Here is a 27957-nt window from a genome sequence, read left to right on the forward strand (position 1 = left end):
GACCCATAATAAATTCATAAAAGAACCAAACTTCATGAATGTTTTTTGTGACCAACAAGTATGTGCTCCAATCACTCTATCACAAAAAAAATAAGAGTTGTAGAAATGATTGGAAACTCAAGACAGCCATGACATGATGTTCTTTACAAGTGTATGTCAACTTTTGACCATGACTGTATATATTTAGATAAAGAATTATTTAGTTAAATGAAACAGTGACGACATGAGACTGCTGACACCTAATTTTTTCTCACAGACCAAACACATGAGTGGACTTGAGCCCAGGAAGTAGTGGTTTTGTTAGAACAGGTCTTGTTAGGACATGTTCCTTCTACTTCATGCCCATGGGGAGTGGTTATTGGTACAGCAGCAAAGTTATACCCGTAATATCATAACATGACATTCAATAAGTTCATGTAGAAAGCTTTAACTGTGTCAAAGGGTGAACACAACCCATCCCCAAGTGGGCCGGACTGGTAAAATAAGTACAACTTAATATTGTTTTATTTGTTTAAAAATAGACCAAGCACTTTCAAATCAGGTTTTTTTTTTTTTTTACACTTACATGTTGTGGTTAATTGTGGTCTATCTTCATTTCTCATTCTTTACACTTTCTGAATAAATGATGTGATGATGTTCATAGGTCAAACAGGTGGAATTGAGTCTGGCAGAGTTTTAAAATCTATCAGAAGATGAAATGAATAATAAAGTCAAAATCGGATTACAAGATGTTATTAATGACTAATTTTCCTCAATTGATGCACTAACATCGCGTGGTTTATTCTGTAGACATGTAGCATCGTCTACAACAGGGGTCCCCAAATTACGGCCCGCGGGCCGGACACGGCTCACCCCCGTCCAAAATCCGGCCCGCAGGGAGTCCCAAGTTAAAAATAAATAAATAAATAGTAATAGTAATAAAAAAATGTTTTAAATTATTTTGTAAAATCTGTCCTTTGTAATTCATTTTCTACCGCTTGTTACTCTCGGGGTCTCCTAGCCACTCAGGCAAATCATATAGTCTAAAAATGCATTTTCCCATCGATAACGTGACATCATCGCGCCGCATTGTTGGGCGAGCACACGGCAAGTGTGTGCTCTTTCAGTCAATTAGTGCGCAAGGAATACATATATATATATATATATTAGGGCTGCAACAACTAATCGATTAAATCGATTAAAATCGATTATAAAAATAGTTGCCGATAAATTTAGTCATTCGATTCGCATGTGCAGAGGCTACTTTTTTTTTTTTTTTTTTTTTTTTTAAATAAACCTTTATTTATAAACTGCAGCATTTACAAACAGCTAAGAAACAATAATCAAAAATAAGTATGGTGCCAGTATGCTGTTTTTTTTCAATAAAATACTGGAGAGGATAGAAATGTAGTTTGTCTCTTTTATCCGATTATTAATCGATTAATCGAAGTAATAATCGAAAGATTAATTCGATTATCAAATTAGTTAGTTGCAGCCCTAATATATATATATATATATATATATATATATATATATATATATATATATATATATATATATATATATATATATATATATATATATATATATATATATATATATATAGAAAATACAATAGAATATAGTTTCATTGTCATTATTACAGTGAACAGGTTCAAAGAACAACGAAATTGGAGCATATATATATACGTACATACATGTATATATATATATATACATACATATATATATATATATACATACATATATATATATACATACATATATATACATACATATATATATACATACATACATATATAATATATATATATATACATACATATATATATATATATATATATATACATACATATATATATACACATACATATACATATATATATACATACATATATTTATATACATAACATATATATGTATATATACATATACATATATTATGTATGTATATGTATGTTTGTGTATATATATATATATATACATACATATATACACACATACATATATATATACATACATAATATATATGTATATATATATATATATGTGTATATATATATATATATATATATATATATATATATATATATATATATATATATATGTACGTATATATATATATGTGTATGTACGTATATATATATATATATATATATATATATATATATATATATATATATATATATATATATATATATATATATATATATATATATATGTGCCAATAAAATGATTCTGATTCTGATGCAATATATCAGGGATGTCAAAGTGGTTTTCATTGAGGGCCACATGGCAGTTATGGCTGCCATCAGAGGGCCGCTTGTAAAAGTGAATAATGTAGGAATTTGCCTCTGGATTTCATTATTAATTATATAAAAAAATTTAAGTAGACTGTCCATTTTACAGTAAAAACTAAAAACTAAATTTTACATTTTACATTAATACACCGTTAAAAACAACAACCGTAGATTTTACAGTCAAAAACTGGCAGTTCAGTCAACAGAAATTTAACGCACAGAACAGTAGTAGTTTTTTTTTCAATTTACAGTAATATGCTGTAAAGAACAACGTAATATTTCTTGTCATTTTTATTAATTTAATGAGTAGTTTGCTGTAAAGTTAAGTATTTATATTTAGACACAAACATGTTTGGAAAATATGATAATATACTGTAATATTTGTTGCAATATTGGATACTATTAACGTTTAAAAGGTATGCCATTTCAAGCAGTGCATATTTTTTTTCTGTCAAAATGAAAATTTTTTATTACATTTGGTGAGAAAATATGAAGTACTTTATTGACAGATATCATTTCCAGGTGTTTGCGGGCCAGATAAAATTATGTCGCGGGCCAGATCTGGCCCCCGGGCCTTCAGTTTGACACCTGTGTAATAGAGGTTGTGACTTGGGTCATGCTGTATCGCTGGGTTGTCCCTAATAAAGTGGAGTTGAAGTTGAGATTGGGAGCAATGTAGGTCAGGTCTAAAAGCTGCTGGCGTGGGTCTCTGAAGAAGAACCAGCTCGACGTTTGGGGCTCAGAGAAGGTCAGAACAGGGTTAAGGGTTAAGAAAGAAAGAAGAAAAAAGAAGTGCTGTCGAAAGAAAGGTCTTTCTGTCTGTGGGCTATGCCGCTGTCAGCACAAATGCAAGTGGGAAGTGGGTAGAAACAAGGCGTGGCTAACAACTTGTGGCTGACGACTTCCCCAATGAAGTGAGGCTGATGCACGTCCTCCAATGGCCTCCTTCATTCCACGCCACAAGAGAAAAACTGTTCCTGGAACGCCAATCCCACGGGAGAAACCCTTTCCATGAACCCCCTGCTTAGTGCAGCTAAAATAACCAATCTCCGTCCACATCTCTATCCTGCTCCTCAGCAAGCTGCACCTTCTGACGTAGGGCCACTTCCAATGTTGACCCGGGGCCCACACAGAGGTTAACGGGGAATCCATATGTCACAGCAAGTCGGGCTTTGGAACAGAAGACCTGCAGGAAGCTACTAGAACCGCTGGCTCCATTGCACACATGTCCCACTGAATGGCTGCCTTTGATCACAGAAGTGTTTCATAAAACCGTTTGTGTCTTCTGCTGTCAGAGCGGAAAGCCTGTAAGCTTTTCCCAGAGAGCACTGGGGGAGATCTTCTCACGGGAGTCTGAGTCCTGCACTCAGCACGTCCACTTTCAGCTCATCATCCAACATCGCCAAAAGCAGATGTGTGACCCACAGTCCAAAGACAAACAATTACCGTATTTTTCGGACCATAGGCAATCAATCAAAGTTTACTTATATAGCCCTAAATCACGAGTGTCTCAAAGGGCTGCACAAGACACGACGACATCCTCGGCTCAGATCCCGCATCAGGGCAAGAAAAAAACTCAACCCAATGGGATGACAATGAGAAACCTTGGAGGGGACCGCAGATGTGGGGACCCCCCCACCCCCGGGCAACCGGTGCAATGGACGTCGAGTGGATCTAGCATAATAGTGTGAGAGTCCAGTCCATAGTGGATCTAACATAATAGTGTGAGAGTCCAGTCCATAGTGGATCCAACATAATAGTGTGAGAGTCCAGTCCATAGTGGATCTCACATAATATTATGAGAGTTCAGTCCATAGTGGATCTAACATAATATTGTGAGAGTCCAGTCCATAGTGGATCTAACATAATATTGTGAGAGTCCAGTCCATAGTGGATCTAACATAATATTATGAGAGTTCAGTCCATAGTGGATCTAACATAATATTGTGAGAGTCCAGTCCATAGTGGATCTAACATAATAGTGTGAGAGTCCAGTCCATAGTGGATCTAACATAATAGTGTGAGAGTCCAGTCCATAGTGGATCTAATATAATATTATGAGAGTTCAGTCCATAGTGGATCTAACATAATATTGTGAGAGTCCAGTCCATAGTGGATCTAACATAATATTGTGAGAGTCCAGTTCATAGTGGATCTAACATAATATTGTGAGAGTCCAGTCCATACTGGATCTAACATAATAGTGTGAGAGTACAGTCCGTAGTGGATCTAACATAATAGTGTGAGAGTCCAGTCCATAGCGGATCTAACATAATATTGTGAAAGTCCAGTCCATAGTGGATCTAACATAATATTGTGAGAGTCCAGTCCATAGTGGATCTAACATAATATTGTGAGAGTCCAGTCCATAGTGGATCTAACATAATAGTGTGAGAGTCCAGTCCATAGTGGATTTAACATAATATTGTGAGAGTCCAGTCCATAGTGGATCTAACATAATAGTATGAGAGTCCAGTCCATAGTGGATCTAACATAATATTGTGAGAGTCCAGTCCACAGTGGATCTAACATAATATTGTGAGAGTCCAGTCCACAGTGGATCTAACATAATATTTAAGAATTAAAAGGCACACTGCCGATGAGCGGGTCTATTCAGGTCTATTTTCATACAAAAGGCGCACCAGATTATAAGGCGCATTAAAGGGTTCATATTATGATTTTTTTTCTAAATGTAAAAGACTTCCTTGTGGTCTACATAACATGTAATGGTGGTTCTTTGGTCAAAATGTTGATTTTTATTCAATCAACATTGATGTTTTTTGATGTTTGATGAAGTTCTGCTCACAAAAATAAATTTGTATTACCAATGTTTGCATGCATGTCTGCTTATTATGACCACAAAATGTTATATCTATGTCTGTATATGATGGTTAGTATAAATTACCTCAAACTTCCTGTTTATTTCCATTAATTCCCCATTTATTCCCATATATGGTGTCCAACTTTGAATTAATCAAAAAAATGGTCAATATTTCCAAACGTCCCGAGCTTAACTTCCTGTGGTAAATTTCCGGAAATTTACCGGAAACTTTCCACCCCTTTGCAACCCTATTTGTGACACATCAAAAATTCAACCAATTCACCTACAACTGGTTCGGAGATGCCGTTGGTTCTTTTTCCGTCAAATAACGCATGAAATCCCCCAGCTGACTGATTTGCACATGCTCCACTGTAATAGATGTAAAAGAGCGGGGCGTCATGAAGCAGAATCAATAGACGTCGCTGTGCTTGTTTGATTACCTCTTCAGCCCAAGCTGTGAACCAGATTATTGTACATGAGCCCAAAACATTTTTTTTCGCAATATTTTCAGGTCTTCATTTGCAGTGGACAGCTGTTAATACCATGCAGGCTCAGAATAATCCAGAGAGATGTTTCTATGAAAGGGTCATCAGTATTATCTGTCATACAAAGGCCACAAGCGACAGCTCTTTTCTTCACTGACATCCAAGCAAGAATCACCAAAACACCGGAAATAGTAAGGGTGTCCAAAAAAATAGATTTTCGAATGAATCGCGATTCTTAATTTTTATACATATATATTAGGGGTGTAACGGTACGTGTATTTGTATTGAATCGTTTTGGTACGGGGGTTCCGGTTCGGTTCGGAGGTGTACCAAACGAGTTTCCACACGGACATATTAAGTACTAACGCACGTTGTGTAAACAACGCACACCGAGGCACAACACACGACATGCTAGCAGCTAACGGGCTACGATAGACTGACCATACGTCCTCTTTTCACCGGACATGTCCTCTTTTGCGGAGCTGTCAGGGCGGAGTTTCTTAAATGCCTCAAATGTCCGGCATTTTGAGTTAGGGTTGCGTGTATTTTCAATGTACGTTCAGGGTTAAGAAGGGGTTAAAAACAAAACAAATTGTGGAGGTGTGCGCGCAGCAGCATTGGTGAGGGAGGGGCAGAGACAGAGAGAGAGAGAGAGTTATGATGAACGCGCATGCGTCGCCAGGCTCTGCTTTTTATCCATAGATTTATCAGATTTAATTTTTTATTATCTATAGCAGGGGTGTCAAAAGTGTGCCCCGGAGGCCATTTTGTTTTAAAGGCCCACGGCACATTCTAAAAATACTATTAAAATAAACAAAAACATAACAAAAGTCAAATCAAAAAGCTTAAAGGTTAAATGTAATTTACAAAAAGTTGCAATGTTGACTAATAAAACAAAGCTGTTTTTTTTCTCTTTCAAACTGTCATTGCTCAAAACATAATATTGAATCAAAATCAATGTTATTATGAATTATTGATCTATCCAAGGTTCCCATTACTTCACATCAAATATTCCACTAAGAAGAATATTTTTGGTGGAAGATTTTGCAAATTTGGTAAATAAATAACCCAAAAATGTATATTTAGTTGTTTTCTTATAAGGCTGCAGCTAACGATTATTTTTCTATCGATTAATCTATAGATTATTTTTTTTCTCGATTAATGGATTAATCTATAGATTTTTTTTCGATTAATCTATAGATTATTTTTCCTTTTCCCGATTATTTTTTTATTCAAAATGAAGATGAAAAAATAAATGTAGGCCAGTTTTTTCAAAAGGCATGGCTTTTATTTACAAAAAAAAAGAAGTATGGCCACTCAGTCAACATTGACAACAACATGACTAAATATTCTGTAACAATGTAAACATTTAAAACTTTTAACCTTTAACAAAATTAAAAGTAGCTTATTTGCTTTTTAATGTGCAAATATAAAAGTCAACATCCAGTGCAAATCTTAATATTCTGCAATAGTATAAGCATTTCAAAAGTAAAAGTATTGCTTATTTTGCTTTAAAATGTGCAAAAATAAAGATAAACATCCAATACAAAAAAGTGTAAAACGAAATATTCTGTAACAACAGTGTAAACATTTCAACAAAAGTGAAAGTATTGCTTATTTGCTAAAATGTGCAAAAATAAAGATAAACATCCAATACAAAAAAGTGCCAATCTAAATATTCTGGAGCACTGTAAACATTAAGTATTGCTTTTAAAATGTGCAAAATAAACATCCAGTCCAACACAGTACACAATAACCAATTCTACTCATTCCAGTGAGTGACTAACAGTTGTAATGAAGAAAGGTTAGCATGTCTACATGCTCTGGTTCTTTTCACATTTACAATATTCCCAGCAGCTGAAAATAGGCGCTCAGAAGGGGTCGATGTGGCTGGAACTGAGAGGTAATTAGCCTTCACCTCAAGCCAGGACTGCGAGTGAGCTGAGCTGCAGTTTAAGTTTCTAGAAGGTCAACGGGCTCATAGTGATGTTACTAGTAGTTGACTGGGAGGTGTTTATTATCATTTGGGGAGAGTCCGCTGCCTGATGCTCACCTGCTAAACACCTATCTGCTCCACGCTGAAGCGCTGACTACATGCGCTCTGAATACACACTGCTGATTGGCTGGTAACGCTCTGAATACGCACTGCTGATTGGCTGATAATGCTTCGTGTGTACCAATCAGATGGTTGTGTGGGTGGGACAATGCTGCGTGCTGAGACAGAGGAGCGAAGCAGCTTGTTAACACTTTAGCAGCTAAAGTTAGCTTTAGCTTAGAAACTCGTTCGGTACACCCCCGTACCGAACCGAAAGCCCCGTACCGAAACGGTTCAATACAAAACACGTACCGTTACACCCCTAGCAGATACAAATGACACATTCATGTTTTTGTGTAATGATGACAACGTATGCTAACGCGGACGATTGACTAGTTGATGGTTGATGGTTTTCTTTTCAAATGTTCGTTCATAGCCGTTGTGCTGCTATGATAGGCCATTTACGCTCGACACAGTGTGCATACAACAACATTATTAGGCTGTGTATTGAAATACTCCCACACTTTTGACCACTTTTGGCGTGATTTTTCCCCCTCGCTCGCACCGCTCGCATCGTCTGCTTTGATCGTCTGCTTTGCGCTTCGCCATGACGGTAGTGTGACGTAAATATGCGACGCGTCGACGCACAAAAACGGCGTCGACGTATTTACATAACCGATGACGTCGTCGTTTCAGCCTTATTTTCTTACTGTACCGAAAATGAACCGAACCGTGACCTCTAAACCGAGGTACGTACCGAACCGAAATTTTTGTGTACCGTTACACCCATAATATATATATAGTATTTATTATATATATATATTTATATATATATATATATATTTTTTTTTTTAATCTGTCCTGTCCAGTCATTCAAACTATATTGTTAAAGTAGATACCCATATCTGCTGCACAGATTTACTTTAGATAAGAGAAGTGTGGGATACTTCTTTTGTGGCCTTTTTTGTATTTGACTTTATTAAATGTTTGGGTAAAATTTTACTAAACATAACCAGTTTTCTTTTGAGGAATATAGAAATTGATCACAGCTGTTTATCTATTTTATGGAGGAATGTAGTCAATCTTATAACTGTCAGCACCCAGCATTATTAAAAAGTCTTGTATTTGAATCGAGAATTGATTTTGAATCGAATCGTTAAGCCCAAGAATCGAATCGAATCGCGTGGTGTCCAAAGATTCACAGCCCTATAAAATAATCAATGCTGTTATCCAGTCATTACGTTGTGTTGTAAAAAAAAAAAGGCCTTAAAGCTTTACAAAAAACTTTTTGTCATTCTAGCTTATCTTTAAAGATTAAAGTACCAATGATTGTCACACACACACTAGATGTGGTGAAATGTGTCCTCTGCATTTGTCCCATCCCCTTGGGGAGCAGTGGGCAGCAGCAGCGCCGCGCCCGGGAATCATTTTGGTGATTTAACCCCCAACTCCAACCCTTTGTTGCTGATCTGCTTAGAATGGTAGTGACATTATGTCTTGTTTGTGCCTAAGAGATGCATTTGAAAACAAAACATGGTCGAGTGCTGGGAATTGTATGACCGACCATGTGGTCAATGGCGATCTTGATAGATTTATCTTCTCGACTGCATGATTGTATCCAATGGCCACTATATATTAGGGTTGTATGGTATACCGGTACTAGTATAGTATCGCGGTACTAATGAATCAACCACGGTACTATACTCTGTTTGAAAAGTACCGGTTCCCAATTATTATTATTATCATTATTTTTAACGGGCATGACGGCGCGTCATGACATTGCTGGTTTTACGAGCAGATGAGCATGTTCGGCAGCGCACACACACGGAGTACTTACAAGCAGACATAGTGTGTAGACAGAAAAGGGAGAATGGACGCTTTTTGGCTTAAAAAACAAAGATAAAGGTGAAGTTATAACACTGAAACGCCCTCAGGAAGAGGTACTTTAAGACATGGCGAGCTAGTTAGCAGCTAATGTCCATCCGCAATCGGCAGTGTTTTAGCTACTTCTAAATCACTAATCCTCGCCTCCATGGCGACAAATAAAGTAAGTTTCTTACAAGTACGATTATCACTGCAGGACGAAGAATAGCTAAATATGCTTTACTATACACAGTAGGAGGATACAATAGCTCACCGGCGTCACCGCTAACTAAAGCTAACGCTCCTGATTGTAAACAAATGCCATGGGTGGATCTACACCTGACATCTACTGTAATAATACCAAGTACAATAGCATATCTAGTTGATACCACTATGATTACATCAATATTTTTCATCGCCACAAAATCTTTTTTCCTTTTTTAAAATGTATATTATGTTTATAAACTCAGGAAATCCGTCCCTGGACACATGAGGACTTTGAATATGACCAATGTATGATCCTGTAACTACTTGGTATCGGATCGATACATAAATGTGTGGTATCACCCAAAACTAATGTAAAGTATCAAAGAAGAGAAGAATAAGTGATTATTACATTTTAACAGAAGTGTAGATAGAACATGTTAAAACAGAAAATAAGCAGATATTAACAGCAAATGAACAAGTGGATTAATAATCCATTTTTACAGCTTGTCCTTAATCATGTTGACAAATTAATAGAATGATAAATGACACAATATGTTACTGCATACGTCAGCAGACTAATTAGGAGCCTTTGTTTGTTTACTTACTACTAAAAGACAAGTTGTCTAGTATGTTCACTATTTTATTTAAGGACAACATTGCAATAATAAACATATGATTAATGTACCCTAAGATTTTTTTGTTAAAATAAAGCCAAAAATGCCATTTTTGTGGTCCACTTTATTTAGAAAAGTATCGAAAATAATCTAAATACATTTTGGTACCGGTACCAAAATATTGGTGTTGGGACAACCCTACTGTATACATGTTTTTAAAAGAAACTGTCCTTACATTTAATGCTAAAATGATTATTAGGTCAATCCTTTCAAAATCCATGGAACTATATAATATAACCTTTGAGCAAAGTTCATAACATGAGTCACTGGTAATTACCCTCAGCGGCAGTCAACATCAACCGCAAATGTTATGGCAGAGCAATCTGTTGTCTCAAATTATCCTGCCAACCACCACCACTACCACACCTTAGCTGCACGCAGAGTTGTTAAATTAGATAATAAACACGCACCCCGGTTCATATAATCACACTTTTTTTTCACAACTCAGTAATCCGGTTTCGGTATGTCATGAATAGAGCCAATTATGTTGCATGAAACTGACCGCAGACCTCTCTAGGAGCCTATAATGTCATACATAACAGTGACTGTTCCTATATGTGGCTAATCTAAACACATTTAATTGAATATACATTATGTCACGAGGAAAGTTTGACTCCACTTCCTGGAGCTCATAATGTTGTCTTTTAATGTCACCTGTTGGTTTTGCGCAATCAAATTTTCCAGCTATTTCGGTGCATAAAACACAATTTTTTTTAGACCACATATATTAATGTCTTACATATAGTACATTTATAAAAATTATCTTAATTACATGAAAAAAAACTAAATTAAGAAGCTACAGTAGGTGGGCATACCCTTTACATTTCAACAACCATTTTAAATGTATAGTCACAATTAGGGCTGCAACAACTAATCGATTAAATCGATTTAAATCGATTATAAAAATAGTTGGCGATTAATTTCGTTGGATCTATGCTATGCGCAGAGGCAATTTTTTAAAACATTTTTTATTTTTATAAACCTTTATTTATAAACTGCAACATGTACAAACAGCTGAGAAACAATAATCAAAATAAGTATGGTGCCAGTATGCTGTTTTTTTCCCAATAAAATACTGGAAAGGATAGAAATGTAGTTTGTCCCTTATATCCGATTATTAATCGAAGTAATAATCGACAGATTAATCGATTATCAAATTAATCGTTAGTTTCAGCCCTAGTCACAATATAACAATAATATTGAAATTAAAGTTGGATATACCGGATTACTCCCTGTATGATCAGTGTCAGAACTTGGTCCGCATTGCCGGCAGTAAGTCGGACCCGTTTCCAGTGAGGGTTTGACTCCGCCAAGGCTGCCCTTTGTCACCGATTCTATTCATAACTTTTATGGACAGAATTTATAGGCGCAGTCAGGGCGTTGAGGGGATCCGGTTTGGCGGCTGCAGGATTAGGTCTCTGCTTTTTGCAGATGATGTGGTCCTGATAGCTTCAATTGGCCAGGATCTTCAGCTCTCAACGGATCCGATCGCAGCCGAGTGTGAAGCGACTGGGATGGGAATCAGCACCTCAAAGTCCGAGTCCATGGTTCTCGCCCGGGAAAGGGTGGAGTGCCATCTCCAGGTTGGGGAGGAGATCTTGCCCCAATTGGAGGAGTTCAAGTACCTCAGAGTCTTGTTCACGAGTGAAGGAAGAGTGGATTGTGAGATCGACAGGCGGATCGGTGCGGCGTCTTCAGTCATGTGGACGCTGTATCGATCCGTTGTGGTGAAGAATGAGCTGAGCCGGAAGGCAAAGCTCTCAAATTTATCGGTCGATCTACGTTCCCATCCTCACCTATGGTCATGAGCTTTGGGTTATGAGCGAAAGGACAAGATCACGGGTACAAGCGGCCGAAATGAGTTTCCTCCCCTTAGAGATAGGGTGAGAAGCTCTGTCATCCAGGAGGAACTCAGAGTAAAGCCGCTGCTCCTCCACATTGAGAGGAGCCAGATGAGGTGGTTCGGGCATCTGCTCAGGATGCCACCCGAACGCCTCCCAAGGGAGGTGTTTAGGGGACGTCCGACCGGCAGGAGGCCACGGGGAGGACCCAGGACACGTTGGGAAGACTATGTCTCCCGGCTGGCCTGGGAACACCTCGGGATCCCCCGGGAGGAGCTGGACGAAGTGGCTAGGGAGAGGGAAGTCTGGGCTTCCTTGCTTAGGCTGCTGCCCCCACGACCCGACCTCGGATAATCGGAAGAAAATGGATGGATGGATATACCGGATTTTCGGTTTACATTATTCACCCACGGAACTTTAGTTAGTTTTTCACGGGACACATTTGCATTGTTGTTGCACTAGTGAGCCACGGATGAAACGATGCTGATCCGTTATTGATTGAAGTAAAGTCTGAATGTCATTAAAACAGTTAGCTCCATCTTTTGACACTTCTTCCACGCCAACAAAGATGACGGGGAGAAGACGCTGTCGAAGGTGAGCCACGTAGGTAAGACCGCCCACAAAACGGCGCATCCTGAAGAGAGGCTCAGAAAGCTGATCTGTAAAACATCATCTTTGCAACATTTTGACCAAAGAACCACCATCACATGTTATGTAGACCAGTGTTTTTCAACCTTTTTTGAGCTAAGGCACATTTTTTGCGTTGAAAAAATCTGGAGGCACACCACCAGCAGAAATCATTAAAAAACGAAACTCAGTTGACAGTAAAAAGTCGTCGTCACAATTGTTGGATATGACTTTAAAGCATAACCAAGCATGCATCCATATAGCTCTTGTCTCAAAGTAGGTGTACTGTCACCACCTGTCACATCACACCCTGACTTATTTGGACTTTTTTGCTGTTTTCCTGTGTGTAGTGTTTTAGTTCTTGTCTTGCGCTCCTATTTTGGTGGCTTTTTCTTTTGTTTTGGTATTTTCCTTTATCAGTTTCATGTCTTCCTTTGAGTGATATTTCCCGCATCTACTTTGTTTTTATCCTTCTTCGTGGGGACATTGTCGATTGTCATGTCATGTTCGGATGTACATTGTGGACTAGGGCTGCAACAACTAATCGATTAAAATCGATTATAAAAATAGTTGGCGATTAATTTAGTCATCGATTCGTTGGATCTATGCTATGCGCAGAGGCATTTTTATTTTTTATAAACCTTTATTTATAAACTGCAACATTTACAAACAGCTGAGAAACAATAATCAAAATAAGTATGGTGCCAGTATGCTGTTTTTTTTCAATAAAATACTGGAAAGGATAGAAATGTAGTTTGTCTCCTTTATCCGAATATTAATCGATTAATCGAAGTAATAATCGACAGATTAATCGTTTATCTAATTAGTTGTTAGTTGCAGCCCTATTGTGGATGCCATCTTTGCTCCACAGTAAGTCGTTGCTGTCGTCCAGCATTCTGTTTTTGTTTACTTTGTAGCCAGTTCAGTTTTAGTTTAGTTCTGCATAGCCTTCCCTAAGCTTCAATGCCTTTTCTTAGGGGCACTTACATTTTGTGTATTTTTTGTTTAAGCATTAGATACCTTTTTACCTGCACGCTGCCTCCCGCTGTTTCCGACATCTACAAAGCAATTAGCTACCTGCTGCCACCTACTGATATGGAAGAGTATTACACGGTTACTCTGCCGAGCTCTAGACAGCATTGACACTCAACAACAACACATAATTTGTCGACTATAATTACTGGTTTGCAAAAAAATTTTTTTACCCCAAATAGGTGAAATTAGATCATCTCCCACGGCACACCAGACTGTATCTCACGGCACACTAGTGTGCCACGGCACACAGTGGTTGAAAAACACTGACGTAGACCACAAGATAGTGTTTTACATGAAGAAAAAAATCATAATATGACCCCTTTAATGCGTCCTATAATCCGGTGCGCCTTTTGTATGAAAAAAGACCTGAATAGACCCGCTCATCGGCAGTGCGCCTTATAATCCGGTGCGCCTTATACAGTAATTTACAGTTGTCGGTATACAACTTTACTATCAGTGTATCTCAACTGAATGAACTACCATAGAATGTTGGGTAGTTTTTTCCATATTTGCTGCACCGCCTATAGGTCATCGTGGTATCATTGATTGTCCATGGTGCAACAGGCCATAAAAGCCCAAGTCAAAACAAGTCGACAAGCACCTGTCTAATCCTGCTGAGCGTAGCAGCATTGTCATTATCTATGGGTGCTTGCCTGCGACGGTAATTACAACAGACCAGGATGATCCCAAACACAGATGGTGTTTGGAAACTGGGCAAATGGCAGAAAGGTAATCAGTTGGGCCTCGCGGAAGATGACAAATCTTTTAAAGACTGACGCTGACTCAAGCTAAAAAAAACAACAAAAAACAAAACGTTATCAGTCAATCTCGTGACCACTGTAAATATAGGCGAGTGTTTCTGTAGTTCTGTTTGTGTTCTCGGAACGCTACGGTTGCTATTTTCCTTGTTACACTCTCAAAAATGCAGTATATTCAAGGCTGTTTTTAAGGTTAAATGAATAATGTTCAATTCAGATTTAGTTCCTATTGTATAATCTGATTTCTTTGCCAATTCAGATCTACTTTAAAACCTTACTGTGCTTATACAGCATTTAATCCCAAAACACAGGTGAACAACTACACACATTTTTCCAACAAAGCTGTTGTATTTAAAACTGCATTATAAGCTATAGTACTATGCACAGTCTGTGGTAATGTTTTAAAATAGTCGATGGTCCGGAGCAGGGGTGCCCATTACGTCGATTGCGAGCTACCGGTTGATGGTGGAGGGTGTGTCAGTCCATAGACTTAAAAATTAGCGATCATCAATCTTCACCAAGACGTCACTTTTGTCACTTGATTGATCCCCCCCCCTCTCCACGAAGGAGATGTGGGGGGCACAGATTCGGTGACCACAGATGAGGTCTTAGCTGTCCAAAGTTGGGACCCAGGGTGGACCACTCATCTGTGCATCAGTTGTCTATTTATTTCGGTTATAGGAGCGCTTTGCTTGTTTTAAGGGCAGTCTGCAAAAAAGTTAGTCCAAAATCATCTGCTGCAAACATGTCAGTCTCTTACATGTTTTTTGAACTGAAATTGTGTTCCACCAGTTGAATAGGCCAAATGATGAAAATGAGAGCACCTAAAATGGAACCTTGAGGAACACTACGAGTATAACTTAAGTAGTTAGATAATGACTAATGACTGCATCTGAAGTAAACAAGCCACAGCGACAACTTAGTTACAATGTTACAGTGGTCCAAGTTCCTCTATACAACAGGAGCAATGTTGTGTTTTTAGGAATGTGCTGCAAAGGTTTTCCAAAAGTTTTGGTGCCATCCCCGGGCCGACAGTTGAATAGCCATGCATCCACAATAATCGTAATATTCTGGTACGATAGTTTGTCATTATCAATGGTGCAACACCCTTGTCCATACTCATGTCCGCTAATCAATCGCAATGAAAGGGTGTATGCAATCCGTCCACTTAGACTCTATTTACATTGGCAGATACCGTATACAATTAAAACAAATATTACAATCCACATGTCAAGATCGGATGAGGATTTTAGGATATCGGATTCCATTTTTACTGCTAACAGTGCAACGACTCATACCCAGAGCATGCTTAATTCTAGATTAATATTTACATGTTACGTTGCTCGTACGGACCATAAAGTTTCAATCCAAGCAAGCAACAGTCTACTAGATCCTTTATTGAGCTACATACACATGAATCCTATCCAAGAGCTAAAGCCCATTAGGGTGCCTCTGAAGCTGTTTAAATTCCATGATGTCAAAGTGTTGCTTCCAGGGCCGTAACTACGATTTGACAAATACCGAGGTCTAAAAAATGGTGGTCTAAGAGAAGCTTTGAAAGATTGAAATCATGAGTATCCAAGCATCGTATTAAAAAATAAGTGGATTGTTACAAAATCACGCTGATTGTCAAAGATCTTAGATAATATAATGTGATAATTCTTCCTCAATATTTGCTTTTATTATTTATATATAATTATATAATATATAACACACTATATATATATATATATATATATATATATATATATATGTATGTACACACCGTATTTTTCGGACTATAAGGCGCACTTAAAATCCTTTCATTTTCTCAAAAATTGACAGTGCGCTTTATAACCCGGAATAATTCTGGTTGTGCTTACCGACATTGTAGCAATTTTTTTTGGTACATGGTGTAACAATAAGTGTGACCAGTAGATGGCAGTCACACATAAGCGATACGTGTAGACTGAAATATGACGCTAGTAAACAACACCAAAACTTTAAATGTTCCATTGAGAATATAGAACATTGCACACGGCACTCAAAAATCTTTCAAAATGTTTTAGTACGACTTTGAAGACGGACCGCTTAATGGGTTGTCGGCGCATTATGGCTACCGTAGTCAGAAGTACGAGTACTATTATGGTGTGTGTATAAGGATCGCAAAATGGCGCCCATTAGCGGACACATTATCTGGCGTTTTGTTTTGCAACATTATGCAAAACCAACCTTTTCTTACCTTCTGGTACCTGCTGATCTGTTTTTGGGATCTGCATAAGTCCTGAAATTTTGCGCACGTCCGCCATTGTAGTTCATGCCGACTCCGTAGTCGATAGACAAAAAGAAGAAGCTTATCTTCTTGTTATGGGACATTTCTATAAAGAAGCGTAATGTTCTAACTTATATCTGCCAGTAGACTCGCTATGAAAGCGCTAAAAACTACCGGTGTAGTGGTTTTACATTATTCACCCAAGGAACTTTAATTATTAGAGCGTTCCAGTCCGACGGTTTTTCACGGGACACATTTCCGGCGTCGTTGTTGCACTAGTGAGCCACGGATGAGGAGATGCTGCTCCGTTATTGATTGAAGTAAAGTCTGAATGTCATTAAAATAGTTAGCTCCATCTTTTGACACTTCTTCCACTCCCGTCCTTGCACGCTACACCGCTACAACAAAGATGACGGGGAGAAGACGCTGTCGAAGGTGACCCACGTAAATAAGACCGCCCACAAAACAGCGCATTCCTGAAGCGACTGTCAGAAAGCGACTTGAAGATGATGTGTAAAACATCATCTTTGCAACATTTTGACCAGAGAACCACCATTACATGTTATGTAGACCACAAGGAAGTATTTTACATTTACAAAAAAAATAATCATAATATGACTTCTTTAATGCGCTTTATAATCCGGTGCGCCTCCTGGGACCCTAGCACCTCCAAATCCCTCAAATCTAGACTCCAAACATCCCAGAACAAGCTAGTCAGATTACTTCTAGATCTCCACCCCAGATCACACCTCACTCCTACCCACTTCTCCAAAGTGGGCTGGCTCAGGGTGGAGGACAAAGTAAAACAACTTGCACTGAGCCTAGTTTATAAAATCCGCTACACCTCCCTGATACCGAAGTACATGTCAAACTACTTCCTTAACGTAAATGACCGCCATAACCACAACAGCAGGGGGAGCGCCACTAACCACGTTAAACCCAGATTCCGAACTAACAAAGGTCTTAACTCATTCTCTTTCTATGCCACATCAATATGGAATGCACTCCCAACAGGTGTAAAAGAAAGAGCATCTCTATCCTCCTTCAAAACCGCACTAAAAGAACACCTCCAGGCAACTACAACCCTAAACTAACACCCTCCCTTCCACATAATACCTCTTCGGATTATAAATAATTAAATGTAAACAATCAATCAAATGTAGACACTTTTTCTTATACTTTCTGATCTCTCTCTCTATGTCCACTACTTGCTATACATGTCCTACCAAGTCAGTCCTACACTGTTTCAATATCCATTTCTCTGATGATGCAATTGTTGACTGAAGTGTTGATACCAACCAAACCTAACCCCCTCCTCCATATCCCACACCCCGGATTGTAAATAATGTAAATAATTCAATGTATATACTCTGATGATTATCTTGTGTGATGACTGTATTATGATGATAGTATATATTTGATAGTATATATCTGTATCATGAATCAATTTAAGTGGACCCCGACTTAAACAAATTGAAAAATGTATTCGGGCGTTACCATTTAATGGTCAATTGTACGGAATATGTACTTCACTGTGCAATCTACTAATAAAAGTTTCAATCAATCAATCAATCAATCAATCAATCAAAAGCCTTTTGTATGAAAATAGACCTGAATAGACTAGCTCATCGGCAGTGCGCCTTTTAATCCGGTGTTTTCAATTTAGAAAGAAATCCCAATATGACCCCTTTAATGCGCCTTATAATCCGGTGCGCCCTATGGTCCGGAAAATACGGTATGTACATACTCCCAAGACTGAAAGATGAAGATTGTGACACAGTTTTGTCATTTCTTGGCGCTGTATTGAACAAAGAGCCCACAGTCTACAAAGTCCAACTCCCTGTGAGTTAAACATACTTGGCCAATCAAGCTGATTCTGACTTATGCCCTCCAGCTCCTTCATACATCAACTCGATGTGTCAGTGCGCCCACTGGATGTTTTATTTGGCTGACAGGCAGCATCCCCGGTGCGTCATCCAGGAGGGCGGACAGCCGCCTCAATTCCACAGGTGTGGTGGAGTCTCAGTACGTGGAAGGGATTACATGAAAAATGCAACACAAGCACCACCCTTCTTCTTGTTGTGTCTCGGTGTGTGCAGCACCCGGCCCACGCAGCAGCCAGCAACACTGTTAGTAAATATTTACGCCATATCCATTGCAGTGCTTTCTTTTCCAGCTGAGTTCCAGCAAGTGCAGCCTGCCGACCTACATACAGCATTGCCCTGTCACAGCTTAGAAGGAGCCTGCAGACAAGCACCCTCTCCCTCTGGAGCGGCACGGTTCTGGGTTTTATGAGGGGGAAGGGAGTGGATTTGGTCTATATACACTACCGTTCAAAAGTTTGGGGTCACATTGAAATGTCCTTATTTTTGAAGGAAAAGCACTGTACTTTTCAATGAAGATAACTTTAAACTAGTCTTAACTTTAAAGAAATACACTCTATACATTGCTAATGTGGTAAATGACTAATCTAGCTGCAAATGTCTGGTTTTTGGTGCAATATCTACATAGGTGTATAGAGGCCCATTTCCAGAAACTATCACTCCAGTGTTCTAATGGTACAATGTGTTTGCTCATTGGCTCAGAAGGCTAATTGATGATTAGAAAACCCTTGTGCAATCATGTTCACACATCTGAAAACAGTTTAGCTCGTTACAGAAGCTACAAAACCGACCTTCCTTTGAGCAGATTGAGTTTCTGGAGCATCACATTTGTGGGGTCAATTAAACGCTCAAAATGGCCAGAAATAGAGAACTTTCATCTGCAACTCGACAGTCTATTCTTGTTCTTAGAAATTAAGGCTATTCCACAAAATTGTTTGGGTGACCCCAAACTTTTGAACAGTAGTGTAGCTCTTCTATATCAGGGGTCCCCAACCTTTTTTGCACCATGGACCGGTTTAATGTTGGCATTGATTTCAGGTACCGGCTTTCCACTTGTGCTAGATAAATACAGCAAAAATAAGTGTGTGAAAAATACAACTCACTATAACGCTGAATTAGTGGGAGCTTGTTTCTTTGCAATGAGATGCAGATGGAAATCAGCCTTTTACATATATATACTAGGGGTGTAGCGGTACACAAAAATTTTGGTTCGGTACATACCTCGGTTTAGAGGTCACGGTTCGGTTCATTTTCGGTACAGTAAGAAAACAACAAAATATACATTTTTTGGTTATTTATTTACCAAATGTGTAAACAATGGCATAACATACATATACACACAGGGTCCATTGCCAGGCTTAATGTGGTCAACATATATAAAATAACAACTAAATAAGATAAGGCTCAGAATGGTTTCTGAACAAAACCTTTCTACATATAAAGTGCTTTTTTTGATTGACTGATTGAGACTTTTATTAGTAGATTGCACAGTACAGTAGATATTCCGTACAATTGACCACTAAATGGTAACACCCGAATACGTTTTTCAACTTGTTCAAGTCGGGGTCCACGTTAATCAACATTAAACTGCCTCAAGTTGTTGCTCAGATTAAATAAAATGACAACACTTTTCTTCTGCATGTAAAAAGTGCAACATTAAACAGTTTCAAGTCAACTCAGCCTCAGATTAACTTTTCTTTCCCCCCCAGCCTGGCTAACTTGGCAGTAAGAGGTAATATGGGCTCATTGTTCTTCCACCATAGAAGTGGGTCAAAATCTAGTTTCTAATGCAATATGGTCTTATATCTGCTGCTATAAAAACATTTGTTATTACGTTAGCCCTGCCTGACTCGCCGAGGAGAGGCTGCTTGAATGCGGTGGTGACGATTCAAATGGGTTAGCATGTTTGACGTGTTGTCAGAAGCAGCTGCTGAACAATGTCGGCAAACCTCCGTCCTCCATTGTTGTATCGCGCAGCCAAAGGGTTCCCAAACGGGAGATCTTAACGAGGCAGAGGGGTCTTCCAGCTCTGGCTTTTACATGTTGTCGTAGCCCGGTCGCTGCTAGCATGCCGTGTGTTGTGCCTCGGTGTGCATTGTTTACACAACGTGCGCTACACTACTTAATATGTCCGTGTGGATACTCGTACGGTACACCACCGAACCGAACCCCCGTACCGAAACGGTTCAATACAAATACACGTACCGTTACACCCCTAATATATACACACATATACATATACACTACCGTTCAAAAGTTTGGGGTCACCCAAACAATTTAGTGGAATAGCCTTCATTTCTAAGAACAAGAATAGACTGTCGAGTTTCAGATGAAAGTTCTCTTTTTCTGGCCATTCTGAGCGTTTAATTGTCCCCACAAATGTGATGCTCCAGAAACTCAATCTGCTCAAAGGAAGGTCCGTTTTGTAGCTTCTGTAACGAGCTAAACTGTTTTCAGATGTGTGAACATGATTGCACAAGGGTTTTCTAATCATCAATTAGCCTTCTGAGCCAATGAGCAAACACATTGTACCATTAGAACACTGGAGTGATAGTTGCTGGAAATGGGCCTCTATACACCTATGTAGATATTGCACCAAACACCAGACATTTGCAGCTAGAATAGTCATTTACCACATTAGAGTGTATTTCTTTAAAGTTAAGACTAGTTTAAAGTTATCTTCATTGAAAAGTACAGTGCTTTTCCTTCAAAAATAAGGACATTTCAATGTGACCCCAAACTTTTGAACGGTGGTGTACATATACATACATACATATATATATATGCATATACACATATATATATATATATACACATATATATATATATACACAGTGTATATACACATATATATATATATATATATATATATATATATATATATATATATATATATATATATATATATATATATATATATATATATATACACACATATATATATACACACATATATATATATATATATATATATATATATATATATATATATATATATATATATATATATATATATAAATATATATATATATATATATAAATATATATATATATATATATATATATAAATATATATATATATATATATACATACATATATATATACATATACATACATATACATATATATATATAATATATATACATATATATATATCCCTAGATAAATTGTTGTAAAATGTTCTTTATCGCATTGTCTACTTTCTCGTGTCGATTAAAGATTTGATTAATTTATGATGGCTCAGGTGTGATTCACAACAATAGACACACTGGATTCTAGTTCATTAAAATACCACAACACTGGATATCGTTCAAAGGAGATACGCTTTAATTTAAAAACATACACACAAAACACAGCAAACAAATGTAAAATGCACAGCAAACTATTTTTTAATATAGCTCTTTTAAATAACAACTTGACAGTGAAGTAAAGTCATCTACTGGAGAGTTTGGAGCAGATGGACGCTCTGGTGGATTTTTTTTTTTTTTTTTCCTCCCGCGCATGCCTACTAGGTCGCGTCGCGCCGGCGGACGGAGGGGGTCTTAAACGGTAGCATTGTTGTGTGTGGACACGGATAAGGTTAGGTGTGATTTACCCTGGATAACCTTATCCGGCTTAGTGTAAACGGGGCCTAAGCTGCCATTTTTTTTTCTGTAAAAAAAAGTGATAAAATCCACGTTTTTTTTACTCTTTTTACGTAAAAAAGTTAAAAGTTAAGTTAAAGTTTTAATGGTTGTCACACACACTAGGTGTGGTGAAATTTGCCCTCTGCATTTGACCCATCCCCTTGTTCACCCCCTGGGAGGTGAGGGGAGCAGTGAGCAGCAGCGGTGGCTGCGCCCGGGAATCATTTTTGGTGATTTAACCCCCAATGCCAAGCAGGGAGGTAATGGGTCCCATTTTTTATAGTCTTTGGTATGACTCGGCCGGGGTTTGAACTCACAACCTACCGATCTCAGGACGGACCTTCTAACCACTAGGCCACTGAGTAGGGGAAAAAAAAGTAAAATATTCAAATTCATGAATTATTTACTGTTACAAGCGGCCCTCAAATGGCAGCCATGACTGCGGTGTGGCCCTCAATGAAAACAAGTTTGACACCTATTGTCTAGTGCAGGCCTGGGCAATTATTTTGACTCGGGGGCCAAATTTAGAGGAAAAAAATGTGTCTGGGGGCCGGTATATCTATTTTTTGGAACACTAATACAAACACTCACAATAATGTCTGAATGCTAAAAACGTTATGACAGACCGCCTGAAAAAATGGAATGGAATTTTCCTTTTTTTTTACTGAATAAGACACACAGAATGTACATGTCCATAAAGAATGTGGGATTTACAATATTAACTATGAAGGATAAAACACTGAATATTGACAACAAATGAACGTCACACCCCCTCTCCATCCACATATTTTACAATCAAGCGAAATGCAACAAAAACGCAACAAACGGCAAAATATGAACGTGAAGGGTAAAAAAAAACCCACCTACAATCTGATATGTCTGATATATCACCAGGCTTTAGAACTTTGTTGTAAAAATCTCCTTCCACGTCTGTCCTTGACACCCACATTTCAGGCTGGCCGCTCTGGAAATACTCTGTGGAAACGCTCCCCACCCACACTGCTTGGTGCCTCGTCTGAGCTGATGTGACATAGATTACCATAGTAACTAATTAGATTACCATTGTAACTAATGTCCGATAATATCGGCCTGCCGATATTATCGGCCGATAAATGCTTTAAAAAAATGTAATATCGGAAATTATCGGTATCATTTTTTTAATTAACGGTATCGTTTTTGTTTTTTAATTAAATCAACATAATAAAAAAACACAAGATACACTTACAAGTAGTAAACCAACCCAAAAAACCTCCCTCCCCCATTTACACTCATTCACACAAAAGGGTTGTTTCTTTCTGTTATTAATATTCTGGTTCCTACATTATATATCAATATATATCAATACAGTCTGCAAGGGATACCGTCCGTAAGCACACTAATAGTACTAACCTTTAACAGTTAATTTTTCTCATTTTCTTTAATTACTAGTTTCTATGTAACTGTTTTTTTATTGTTTTACTTTATTTCTTATTCAAGAAAATGTTTTTAATTTATTTATCTTATTTTATTTTATAATTTTTTAAAAAAAGGACCTTATCTTCACTATACCTGGTTGTCTAAATTAGGCATAATAATGTGTTAATTCCACGACTGTATATATAGCGGTATCGGTTGATATCGGTATTGGTAATTAAAGAGTTGGACAATATCGGAATATCGGATATCGGCAAAAAGTTATTATCCGACATCCCTAATAGTAACTAATTAGATGACCATATTAACTAATACATCATGCAAAAGCGCAGATTCCAACCATTGAAATAATTTGTATAGTTCAAGACTTACAGTAATTTAAAAACATCACTGCACATCATAATGGCAGCTACACTTTCCATCTTAAAAATCTAAAAAAATTATTTGGGAATGTCCGCCGGGCCAGATTGAAAAGCTTAACGGGCCCGCATGTGGCCCCCGGGCCTTAATTTGCCCAGGTATGGTCTAGTGCAGGGGTCGGCAACCCAAAATGTTGAAAGAGCCATATTGGACTAAAAATACAAAACAAAAATCTGTCTGGAGCCGCAAAAAAATAAAAGCCTTATATAAGTGTTATAATGTAGGCAACACATGATGTAAGTGTCTATATTAGATATTTTAGCCTACTATCAAAGGCTCACGCAAATTTTTGTTAACAGAAATGTTGTATTATAATTTTTATTCTACACATTTTTGCAACATTGGAAATCATTAGTAAAATGGAGGCTTCTCACAGGATGAGATAACTTCTGGAAATTACTGGCTCAGAATGGCCAAAGGTATAGATGTGTGTGTCCAAGTTTAAGGAAACGGCAGGCTGTCTTCTTCTAATGGATTTATTACAATCTTTGCAAGATGGGTAACGTTTGCTGTGGTCTGGAACAACATGGCACACAACCCACGATGAGAAATGCAGCCAATATTACATACAGATAATGTGTCATGAGACATGCAGATATAAATTAAATACACAGGAGGACAAAAGTAAAGGAAATTAAATTAGCTCAAACGAGGCATAATGATGCAATTTGTACATACATCTAGCCCAGGGGTCGGCAACCCGCGGCTCTAGAGCCGCATGCGGCTCTTTAGCGCCGCCCTAGTGGCTCTCTGGAGCTTTTTCAAAAATGTATGAAAAATGGAAAAAGACGACGGGAAAAAAATATATTTTTGGTTTTAATATGGTTTCTGTAGGAGGACAAACATGACACAAACCTCCCTAATTGTTAGAAATCACACTGTTTATATTAAACATGCTTCACTGATTCGAGTATGTGGCGAGCGCCGTTTTGTCCTACTAATTTTGGCGGTCCTTGAACTCACCGTAGTTTGTTTACATGTATAACTTTCTCCGACTTTTTAGGACGTGTTTTATGCCACTTATTTTTCTGTCTCATTTTGTCCACCAGACTTTTAACGTTGTGCATTAATGCACAAAGGTGAGTTTTGTTGATGTTATTGACTTGTGTGGAGTGCTAATCAGACATATTTGGTCACTGCATGACTGCAAGCTAATCGATGCTAACATGCTATTTAGGCTAGCCATATGTACATATTGCATCATTATGCCTCATCTGTAGGTATATTTGAGGTCATTTAGTTTCCTTTAAGTCCTCTTAATTCAATTTATATCTCATGACACACTATCTGTATGTAATATGGCTTTTAATTTTTTGCGGCTCCAGACAGATTTGTGTTTGTATTTTTGGTCCAATATGGCTCTTTTAACATTTTGGGTTGCCGACCCCTGATCTAGCCTAAATAGAATGTTAGCATCGATTAGCTTGCAGTCATGGATTGATCAAAATATGCCTGATAAGCACTCCAGCAAATCAATAAAATCAACAAAGCTCCCTTTGTGGATTCACGCACAGCATAAAATGTTTGGTGGACAAAATGAGGCAAAGTAGGTGTGGCATAAAACACGCCTTTCTGTGGCAGCATCGGAGAAAGTTGTACATGTAAACAAACTACGATGAGTTCAAGGGTCGCTGAATTAGGACAAAACGGTGCTTGCCAAATACTCTCATCAGTGAAGCATGTATAACATAAACAGTGTGATTTCTATCAATTAGGAAGGTTTGTGTCATGTTTGTTCTACAATAAATATATTAAAACGAAAAAAATGTTTTTTTCTTCATCCTTTTCCATTTTTACACATCTCTGAAAGAGGTCCAGGGAGCCGCGGGTTGCGGACCCCTGGCCTAGTGGGACAGGCCAAGGTTAAGGAACAGAAAATGCAGTACTTTATAAATTATTTAATGTTTCTCTGCGGCCCGGTTTGCAAATGCGTCACGGACCGGTAGCGGTCCCCGGACCGGTGGTTGGGGACCACTGCTCTATATGATCCCAAATAATGTTGTTGATTCAAGTAGTGCTTACAATTAGTTTGCACTACTGCCTTATTTAATAACAGTGTGAGTGTGTGTGTGTGTGTGTGTGACACTTACAGGTGGCAATCACATGACTTCCAGATGACTGCCTGTTTTATAAGCATGTTTTCTTGCAAGAAAATGCGTGGCTGGCACACATGGAGGCTCCGTGGCGTGTCTAGCAGCGCGGCAGTTGGGTGACGCAAGGCGAGCTATTAATAACTCCTGAACGGGATGTTCTCCACTGAGCACTGTGGGGTCATTCCAGGATAAAACAGCCTACGTGGCCCCCTCCTCCTCCAGACTACGTCGTGGCGTTTGCTGACGTGTTTTTAAAGGGAGACGCCGCTGCTCCAAAAACAAAACAACACCCCCCCCCCCCCCCCCCTAAGTACTTCCTGCTTCCTGCTTCGAGTGGCGGGCTGCACGAGGGCTGCGGGGAAGCCACGCCCACACGCGAACTCGATGACATTAGGATCGCCCTCTGGCCGAGCCCGAGTCAACACACGTGTGAAAATCTTTTTTTTAATTTTTTTCTGGTTATATTATACAAGTAGGGCCTAACTTAATGTGCTCATATATCTGTTTCCACTGTAAAATTGGATACTGTAGACCAGGGGTCCCCAAACTACGGCCCGCGGGCCGGACACAGCCCGTCAGCGTCCAAAATCCGGCCCGCGGAAAGTTCTAAATTAAAAATTAAAAATAAAATCTATTTTTTAATTATTATTTTTTTTTAATTATTATTATTTTTATTACTATTTTTAAAAAACGGTCCTTTCTAATCCATTTTCTACCGCTTGTTACTCTTGGTGTCTCCTAGCCACTCAGGCAAATCATATTGTCTAAAAATGCATTTTCCCATCGATAACGTGACATCATCAGCGGCAAGTGCGTGCTAAATCAGTCAGTTAGTGCGCAAGGAATATATACATATATATATATATATATATATGTATATATATATATATATGTATAAATATATGTATATATATACATACACACACACACACATATATATACACACACATACATACACATATATATATATATATATATATATACACACACACATATATATGTATGTGTGTGTGTATATTAGGGCTGCAACAACTAATTGATTAAATCGATTAAAATCGATTATAAAAATAGTTGGCGATTAATTTAGTCATCGATTCGTTGGATCTATGCTATGCGCATGCGCAGAGGCAATTTTTTATTTTTTTTTAAGATTTTTTATTTAAAAACATTTTTTTTTTTATAAACCTTTATTTATAAACTGCAACATGTAGAAACAGCTGAGAAACAATAATCAAAATAAGTATGGTGCCAGTAATGCTGTTTTTTTTTTCCAAAAAAATACTGGAAAGGATAGAAATGTAGTTTCTCTCTTTTATCCGATTATTAATCGATTAATCAAAGTAATAATCGACAGATTAATCGATTATCAAATCAATCATTAGTTGCAGCCCTAGTGTATATATATATATATATATATATATATATATACTGTATATATACAGTATATATATATATATATATATATATATATATATATATATATATATATATATATATATATATATACTGTATATATATATATATATATATATATATATATATATATATATATATATATATATATATATATATATATATATATATATATATATATATATATGTATATATATATATATATGTATGTATATATATATATATATATATA

At 37.7% G+C, this 27957-nt stretch overlaps 1 protein-coding gene across 2 annotated transcripts in view; it reads right to left on the reverse strand.

The window, feature by feature from the left end:
* LOC133658832 (transient receptor potential cation channel subfamily M member 1-like) overlaps window positions 1-26495 on the reverse strand; it is a 165384-nt gene extending 138889 nt beyond the window's left edge. Inside the window, exon 1 of one of the 2 annotated variants that reach the window (XM_062061275.1) lies at window positions 26310-26495. The gene's annotated coding sequence lies outside the window, so the exon portion shown is untranslated. The remainder of the gene's footprint in view (window positions 1-26309) is intronic. The other variant, XM_062061278.1, reaches the window with a different exon arrangement.
* Window positions 26496-27957: the final 1462 nt, after the last annotated feature.

This window comes from Entelurus aequoreus, linkage group LG10 (assembly GCF_033978785.1).
Source record: "Entelurus aequoreus isolate RoL-2023_Sb linkage group LG10, RoL_Eaeq_v1.1, whole genome shotgun sequence".
Classification (NCBI taxonomy): Eukaryota; Metazoa; Chordata; class Actinopteri; order Syngnathiformes; family Syngnathidae; genus Entelurus; species Entelurus aequoreus.